The sequence below is a fragment of the Castor canadensis genome, chromosome 1 (genome assembly GCF_047511655.1).
Source record: "Castor canadensis chromosome 1, mCasCan1.hap1v2, whole genome shotgun sequence".
Lineage (NCBI taxonomy): Eukaryota > Metazoa > Chordata > Mammalia > Rodentia > Castoridae > Castor > Castor canadensis.
Genome location: NC_133386.1, coordinates 23,620,268 through 23,629,058, shown reverse-complemented (window position 1 = coordinate 23,629,058; position 8,791 = coordinate 23,620,268). Strand labels below are relative to the sequence as shown.

At 33.3% G+C, this 8,791-nt stretch overlaps 1 non-coding gene across 1 annotated transcript; it reads right to left on the bottom strand.

Moving 5' to 3' along the window:
• Positions 1 to 7,950: 7,950 nt before the first annotated feature.
• LOC141415753 (U1 spliceosomal RNA) lies at positions 7,951 to 8,114 on the bottom strand. The gene has a single exon (XR_012440709.1). It is a non-coding gene; the product is annotated as a U1 spliceosomal RNA (small nuclear RNA).
• Positions 8,115 to 8,791: the final 677 nt, after the last annotated feature.

Genomic DNA, 8,791 nt, shown 5'->3' with positions numbered 1-8,791 from the left:
AAAATGATAGTAGCTCATCCCCAGGATACTTGTATGTATTTTGAGATTAGAAAAACATCAGAGTGCAGCCTTTAGGAACTAAAGAGGATGTGTTGTTTAATGTCCTCTTGGAATAATGCTGCTCTCCATCCACAGTTGCCTGCTACTTGAACTTTTCTAAACCTGACTGGCATAAAACATGAGTAGTTTTCTTATAAAAAGCTGATTGATCAATGGTCTATTTAGAATTTATGTGAAATACACTAATTATATATAAACTCTTTTTTTTAGAAATTCCAATCATTTGGTTCATTTCAAATAATTATGTTGGATTTTTAGTACATAGAGAGTTACATATAGTAGTTGCTAACCCATAGTTAATTTTTTATTAATTGTATGAAACACTGGTTCTCATCATGACATTTTCATACTCACATACTATGTACTTTAATCATATTCACATCCCTCCCATTGCTCTCTCTTACTCCCCTCCCACCTGCAACTGGTCTCTCCCCCTACTCCCGAATAGTCCCATTTTGCTTTTATGTCTTTAAAAAAACTGTCCTGACATGCATAATATACTGATGGGAAATAAGACTTTCTGATACATTGAAAGAATAGGGGTTTGAGGGGATGAGGAGAGCAGAATTTTCTTTACTCTGCATGTCTTCCCATTTAAGCAGCCTGTGTGACTTCCTAGAAATTTACACCTCTGTGGAGAAGCAGCAAACGGAAAAGTGTTAGTTTCCAAATCTGTTCCCCTCTGAGAATCTTTCCTGCTGGGTTTAAGCTGACTGTTCATTTTAGGCCTCATTTGCTATTTAGTCTTCAGAGGTGTTTTCAATATGAACAATGGAAATGTTGCTCTAATTTTGCTTGCTCTTATCCAACCCATGAATATATAAAAACTTTGAAATCTGCAGGCTCTGAAAACAGAGTAAATACATCTATAAAGAGGTGGTGTTCATGTTCAGGTGTTCATTATTTATGCATATTTTTGGGGTTCTATGTGATGTTATAATACATGTATAGGTTATGTAATGTTTACATTGAGTTGAACATATCTCCTATAACATTCATCATTTCTTTATGGTAAAAACATTCAAAATCCTTACTCTTAGCTTTTTGAAATATACAGTATTTTATCATCATCTGTAGCCATTCCTCTGTGGAATAGCATATCAGGTTTTATAAGGAATTTAAAGTATTTGACAATTTGTGCCAGTAGAATGCTAGAACTATTTCCAAGTATCCCCCTATAACATTTTATCATTGTGAAGTATTAAAATCCATTATTTCTACCTCACCAAATCCTTACTACAGTATTAACCCCACTTCACTTAAGACACATGTGATATACCTAAAATTAGTGATTATTCCCAAATTTTGGCAGTTAGTGAAAGAAAGGAAGTTAAAATTCAGAGTCCTTGAGTCCCAGGTGGTTGATTAGCTCCTAAGGCAGGAATTACCTCTGATAGAATCACTGTTCAAAGTTAGAAACTTACTATTTAAAGAGCATTGAAAATTATACAAATAAAATTAACAAGGCAAGACTGAATAGATTTTGAGAAATAAAGCCTTTTGATTCTACAGACATTACAGAGTCTGAGCAAGGATAACTTGGATGTTTCATGAAATGATACATTTAGGATTAAGTTAAGGAATATAAAAATGCCTTTCTCGGTTGTTTTTTCAATTTATTTGGAATAAGAATCACTAGAGGTGCTTATGTAAAGGTGGACTCATTGGCCACAATATGATACTGTGTGATAAAAGACCAAAAAGCAATTGGCCAAGAATAGATTTCTCACTTTTGGTAGCAGTCATTACCATCACTAAGCTTGGCTTGCCTTATAAATTAGTAATCAGCAGCAAAAAGAGGGTCAAATATAATGAATGGCTGTCAGCAAAAAGGAAGAGTGAAAAACTGAATGCAGTTATGTTAATTTGGAGATCATTAAACATGGTCACTTTACTGGACTGGGTGTTCTCAAAGGGGTTCTTCCATGGACTATTTCCAAATTCCAGTAAGCAATAAAGTGAAACAAGTACAACTACTCTGATCTCTCATTTTTTTAAACTCAAAGTTGATTAATCTGCTTAAGAAAATATAGAATGCATAATGTGGGCTTGGAAAGTTTAATATCTCTGCTTCTTGTCAAAGGTTTAGTGTTTCACCTGATTTTTTCCACTGAAATTTCCATTTTAAAAATGAAAAAATCATTATAATGGAACAAGTAAAAGTCAAGCAGCAATTGTTTAATTTCCTTTTCTAAATGGATATTTCAGAATTAGGATGATATTTGGGAAATTGAAACACATTAAAAACAAAAACACAAAGACAACAGCTATTTGAAACTGACCTTAGTATTCTTGCCATTCTGCAAAGTGGGTGAGTGAGAAAGACAACACCTAATATCACACTTTCTTGCACAGGAATTTTGCTGTCAAGAAAATTAGGCCCTGAAGCAGTCTTCTACCTTGAATATGACATAATGAGGTCAGGGCATGAAGAGAATACTTGTTTTCCTCTCTGGGAGCCAACACTTAAATTCTGTATCTTTTTTTATTATTGTTTTATTATTCATATGTGCATACAAGGCTTGGGTCATTCTGTATCTTTTTGAGAACTATATATATGCATGTATATATGGCATGTGTGACATATCTGGATACAAATGCTTCCTAAATGGGTCTTGTTTACTTATTGATTCATTGTTATGGATTGCAAGATCTCATAGTGTGAATTTGACCACAGAAGATTTTCCTGTGCTGTGGTAAATAGATAAATGCAAGAGAGGGCAGAGTTGAGGTGACACACCCTGCAATCCCAGCTATGCAGGAGGCAGGGTAGGAGGATTATAGTCCAAGGCTGGCCATGCTCAAAAAGCCTGAGACCCAACCTGAAAACTAAACTAAAAGCAAAAAGGGATGGAGGAATGGGTCAAGCAGGACAATTAAAAAAAACCTAAATGATATTTACATAGTCCACAATCAAATTTTCACTGTTAAAACTTGTCTTTCAAGTTTCCTGGCTTTTTGAATCAAATGGCTATTGGTATCAGGTAAGAAATGCAATCAAGAGGAATGGTGACAATAGGATGTTTTTAATGAATATAAACTATTTTCCTTGGGAGATGCTAAGGTTTTTAATAAAAAATTTTTAATCTGAGATAATTGTTGATTCAAATAGAGCAGTGAGAAGTAAGAGGAGACCATGAGCTTTCACTCACTTATTATCAACATTAATTCAATCTACTGATTTTTCAATCTAGTTGTTTTCACATTTCCTGTGAATTTAGAATGGTCTCAAATTTTAAAAAAATAAAAAAATAGTACATACCAAGAAAACTGGTTTCATTTGTGGTCATTTGAGTATGAGTATTTAATTCTGTAAATTTTATGTCACATGTAGGTTCACAATTCTACCTCCTTGTCAAGACATAGATGTGTTGTATCACCAAAGGTTACCGCATATTACCTTTTGATGATATTTTGCTTAAACTGAAAAAGAGACAGTCCTATTTTAATTACACTGAATTTTATATGTCCGAATAGATATATATAAAAAGAGGAAATGAGATATGCATAGGTATAATTGCCAATAAAGATAAGAATTACAAATACACTCTCTTGGCTGCTAACTATATTATACAGGGAGAAGAGTAAAAGTTACTTTTGAAATCAGTTTTACAGAGAAATATTATAGTTACCATAAAATGCATTCACTCATACAGTGCAATGAATTTTAACAAATATATTTGTCCACATAACGAACATACAGTCAAGATGAGCAACATTTCCATCATCTCAGGCAATGATTGATCTGATTTATATCAATCAGATTTGTTTTGTCTGTACTAAAGCTCTCTATAAATTGATTCATACTTGATTGTGTCTGGCTTCTTTAGTATATTATAATCTTTGTGAGATTCATTCATACAGTTACATATAGAAATAATTTATTTCTTTATATAGATAAAGACATAATCCTGACATTTACATGTCACATCTCCTTGATGTAGCACACTGTCATAGCAATGCAATGTCATTAAGTGGGAAAATGTGGGACAGAAGCCAGCCAATTTTCAATGCACAGGTAACATACACAGGAAATAAGCTTTGCTACATGAATCTACTACTTCTATGTTGGTTAGTGCAACATAGTCTCAACTCTTTGAATAGGAGGGTGATATTTTCATGAGTGTTCATTACATGATTAAAAGCACAAAGATAAATAAGTTGAAACTATTTGTATAAGTTTGTAAGAGCTTCTGCAACAAAATAACAGAAAGAGTTGCCTTAAGCAATAGTACTGTGTTATCTTACAGTTCTGTATGTTAGACTTTTGACATCAAGGTATTAGGATTGATTTTTTTTTTCTTGGTGGTTATATTTTAAAAAGTCTTGTCTTTTATTGTTAGTGACTTTTGGCATCATTGAGATTTCTTGGCATGTGGAAGCATCTGCCTGATCACTGTCTTCATCTTCACATAGCATTCTGTGTTCATGTCTGTCTTCCAGTTTCCTACTATAAGAATGTCACAGAGGGATCCATGAAGTGACTAAAAAAGTCTGAATGGTGATTTTCTGATCTTCTGCATTTTCTACTACATGGGCAGTTAGAGCTCTGACTCACTAAGTGTATTCTGATAGCTACAGGAGGTTGACAGTCACCAAGAAGAGCTGATATTACTTAAAACATTTTCTCTATCCTCTATTTTCCTCCCCAATACATTGTTAAAGATAGCAGGTATTCATGTAAATAAATGACTTTATAGGACCCAAACTGAAACTTTTTACATTAATTGTAATCTTCAAAGATTGAAAAAGTTTGGGAAATCTTTCTAAATCTCTTCCTTCCCAACATTTTCCAGAAGCATGGTGATATGTTTCTTGGCAATTTGACAGCTGGTATCAGGTTGCTGTCCTGGCCTAAGATAAACATTTGACTATCAATATTGAGCTAAATTACCTTTCAGTCTTTTTTCTTCAGCCCTCTTTTCCCTCTAGTGTCCTTTTATCAGAAGTGGGACTGTCAAAGGTACACATTAGTTTTGGAAACTCTAGAAAAGAATTACAAGTCTCATTATTTCCAGGAGCTCCTGAGATCTCCTTAGAATAGATTTCAAGGCATTTAAGTGAGATCTAGCACAATTTATTCAAGATCTTTATGAAATTTTGGATTAAGCTCAATAGAATAATAAGGTATTATTTTAATTATTTTGATCCTATTTTAATTGTTTTGATCCCCTGTGCATGAACTCCTCAGAGGATTTGGATGGCGTTTGTTTATTTGGGGCAGGACTCAGGAATTATTGCCTTATGAGGACAATTATCACACTTGAACTCACTCACATGTACTCCTATTATGTCAATTTGCTACCATTTCTAATATTCACCTTTAAGTGTTTTAAAACTAATTTTTAAAGTCTGTTAAGAATTGTGCCATGAATTACTTATTCTCAGTCTTAGATGACAGTAACTATAACAAAAGTTTTACCAAATTAGTTCATTTACCATGTTCTCATTTCCTATGGTTCAAGAAAAGAATTTCCTTGAAAAACAAAACTAATTCAAATAATACAGAGGGAAATAGACTTCACATTTGTTTATCTTGCATTGCAATTAGTCAGGTTATTATTTTCTCTTCTAATAAATAGAACTATAAATTTAAAGTGAAATCAGCCATTTTTTGCTGCTCATTACTTATTTATATGCTTGCATTTTGATTTTAAATGTAGAGACACTCATTCATATCGACATGATGGGTAAGACTGGAGCCAGAATTTTGATTTTGAATGTATAAAATATTATGTTCAAAAACAAGTTTCAAGGTAATGGATGCTTCCTTCCAAATTTCCAAATAAGGCCTTGGAGGCAATGTGTGACAGTGTGAGTCCCTGTAAGCAGTCTCTAAAAGCGTCATGTTTGAAGCTATGAGAGTGAAGTTTAAGAAGCAATGGAGACTCCAGGAAATTAGAAATGTCAGAAGTATGAAATATCTGCCAAAGATAGCTGCAGGCAATACGCAGAGCCAGCCCAGGAGAGAGACCAAGTGGGCTCTGAATAGCAAGACCATGAGGATGGCCATCTCATTCTTGACTTTAGAGAAAACGATTTCAGTGTTCCCCCATTTAGTATGATGTTTGCTGTATTTATGTCAAATATAGCCTTTAATTTGGAAATACTTTCCTTCTAGTTCTTCTTTCTTCTGAGCTTTTATAATGAAGGGATGTTGAATTTTACCAAAGCCATTTTCTTCATCAATTGACATGGTCATGTGATTTTTGTCCTTGATTCTGTTTATATACCATATTGTATTTACTAATTTGTGTATATTGAACTATCCTTGCATCCCTGGAATGAAACCAATTTGATGATCATGTACAAACTTTGTTATGTGTGGTTGAATGTGTTTTATAGATATTTTATTGAGAATTTTTACATTTCTGTTCAATAAAAGATTGGCCTATACTTCTCTTTTTTGGTTGCTTCCTTGTCACATTTTGGAATGAGTGTAATACTGACTTCATAGAATAAGTTTGGTAGAGCTCATCCTTTTTATATTTCATGGAAGAGTCTGAGGAGCAACCATGTTAGGTCTTCTTTAAAGGTCTGGAAGAATTCAATAGTGAATCCATCAAGTTCTGGGCTTTTATTTGTTGAGAGCCACTATTATGGATTCAATATCATTGCTTGTTATTGATCTATTCAAGTGCTTTATACCTTCTTTGTTAAATTTTGATAGGTCACATGGATCTAGAAATTTATCCATTTTCTTCTGGACTATTCAGTTTATTTGAATATAAGTTTTCAAAGTGTTCACTCAGGATCCTCTGGATCTAATTGGTATTTATTGTGACATCCACCTTTTTTGTCTCTAATTTTATTGATTTGGGTTTTGTCTTGCTTCCTTCTAGTTATATTGGCTAAGGGTTTATCAATTTTATTTATCTTTACAAAGCACCAACTTTTGGTTTCATTGATTTTTACATAGCTTTTTTGAATTATATTTCATTAATTTTTGTCCTAATTTCCATTGCTTCTTTCTGTATGCTTACTTGGGGTTTGTTTGTTATTTTTCTAGGAGCTTGTATCATCTAGTTATTTGTTTGATATCTCTCTGGTTTTATTATTATCATTATTACATAGGTGCTCATAGCTATAAACTTTCCATTCAGCATTGCCTTTGCTATATTCCATAGACTCTGGCAAATTGTGTTTTCATTTTCATTAGATTTTAGGAACTTTTTGATTTCCCCCTTTTTTCTTCAATGATCCACTGGTCAATCAACAATGTATTGTTCAGTCTATTCATGTTTGAATATTTTCTGAAGTTTCTTCTGTTGTTGAGTTCTAGTTTTATTCCATTGTGATGTAATATAATATGGAGAGTTATTTCAACTTTCTTATATTTATTATGACTTATTTTGTGTGCCAAAATATGATCTATCCTGGAGAAATTTCCTCAGGCTTCTGAGAAGAATATGTATTGTGCACCTGCTAGATGAAATACACTGAGGATGCCTGTTAAATCCATTTGGTCTAAGGTGTCATTTAATTCTGAGGTTTCTTTGTTGATTTTTTTTGTATGTTTGAGCTATCTACTGTTGATAGTGGGCTATTAAACTCTCCCATTTTCATTTTTCTAGTGTCTTTTTGTGCTGTTAAGTCCAGTAATGTTTGTTTGATGAAGTTGAGTACTTCAATGTTAGGCATTCAATGTTTGATCTTCCTGATAAGTTGTTCCCTTTATTAATAGGACATGATCTTATTTATTATTTCTGACTAATTATGGCTTAAAGTCTACTTTATTGCACGTAAATGCAGATATTCCTATCCATTTTGGGGGTCTCTTTGCTTGGAAAATATTTTTTTACCCTTTCATCCTAAGCCAATGTTTGTTTTTGTCAATGAAATGTGTTTCTTATAGGAAACAAATTGCCAGGTCTTTTTTTTTTTTTTTTTTAAGGGAGAGTGCAAACACAGTCCCCCTCTACCACTAATTATGCAGGCAAGTTTTGCACATTTGGGGAAATCGCAGGGGTCACAACATCCAGAGTGCAATGTATAAGCCTCGCCCTGGGAAAACCACCTTCGTGATCATGGTATCTCCCCTGCCAGGTAAGTATGCCAGGTCTTATTTTTAAATGCAATTTTTCCATTCTGTCTTTTGATTTGGAAGTTGAGACCATTAATATTCAGTGCACATATTGAAAGGAATGTAGTAATTCTTGCAGTTTCTTTTTTTTTTTTTTTTTTTTTTGCTGTTTTAGTGTTTGTTTCTTTCCTGTTATTCTTTTTCTTATCTACTCATCTGGTAAGATTTATCCATTTCTGTATTTTCATGGGAATGTTTATCTTCATCTTCTGTATGTAGGATTCCTTTGAGTATCTCTTGGAGTGCTGGTTCAGTAGCTATAAATTAATTTAGTTTTTGTTTATCATGTAGGGTTTTATTTCTCTTCAGTTATGAGTGACAGCTTTGTTGGGTAGAGTAATCTAGGTTTGCAGTTATTTTCTTTAAGTGCTTAAAATATGTCATTACATGCCCTCTTTGCTTTCAAGGTTTCTGCTGAGAAATCTGCTGTTTTTCTGATGGGTGTGCTTTTACAGATGACTTGGTTCTTAATCCTTGCAGTTGTCAATATTCTTTCCTACTATAATGTACTCTGGAGAGGTTCTGTCCTACAATTCTAGAGGCAACAAACAGGAGTGTTTGTTGACTTCTTTGAATTCATTTAGCTGTTTGTGTCCTTGAATTTTAATGAGGTGTTTTTGTATGTCTTTCATCTCATTAATTGTTCTT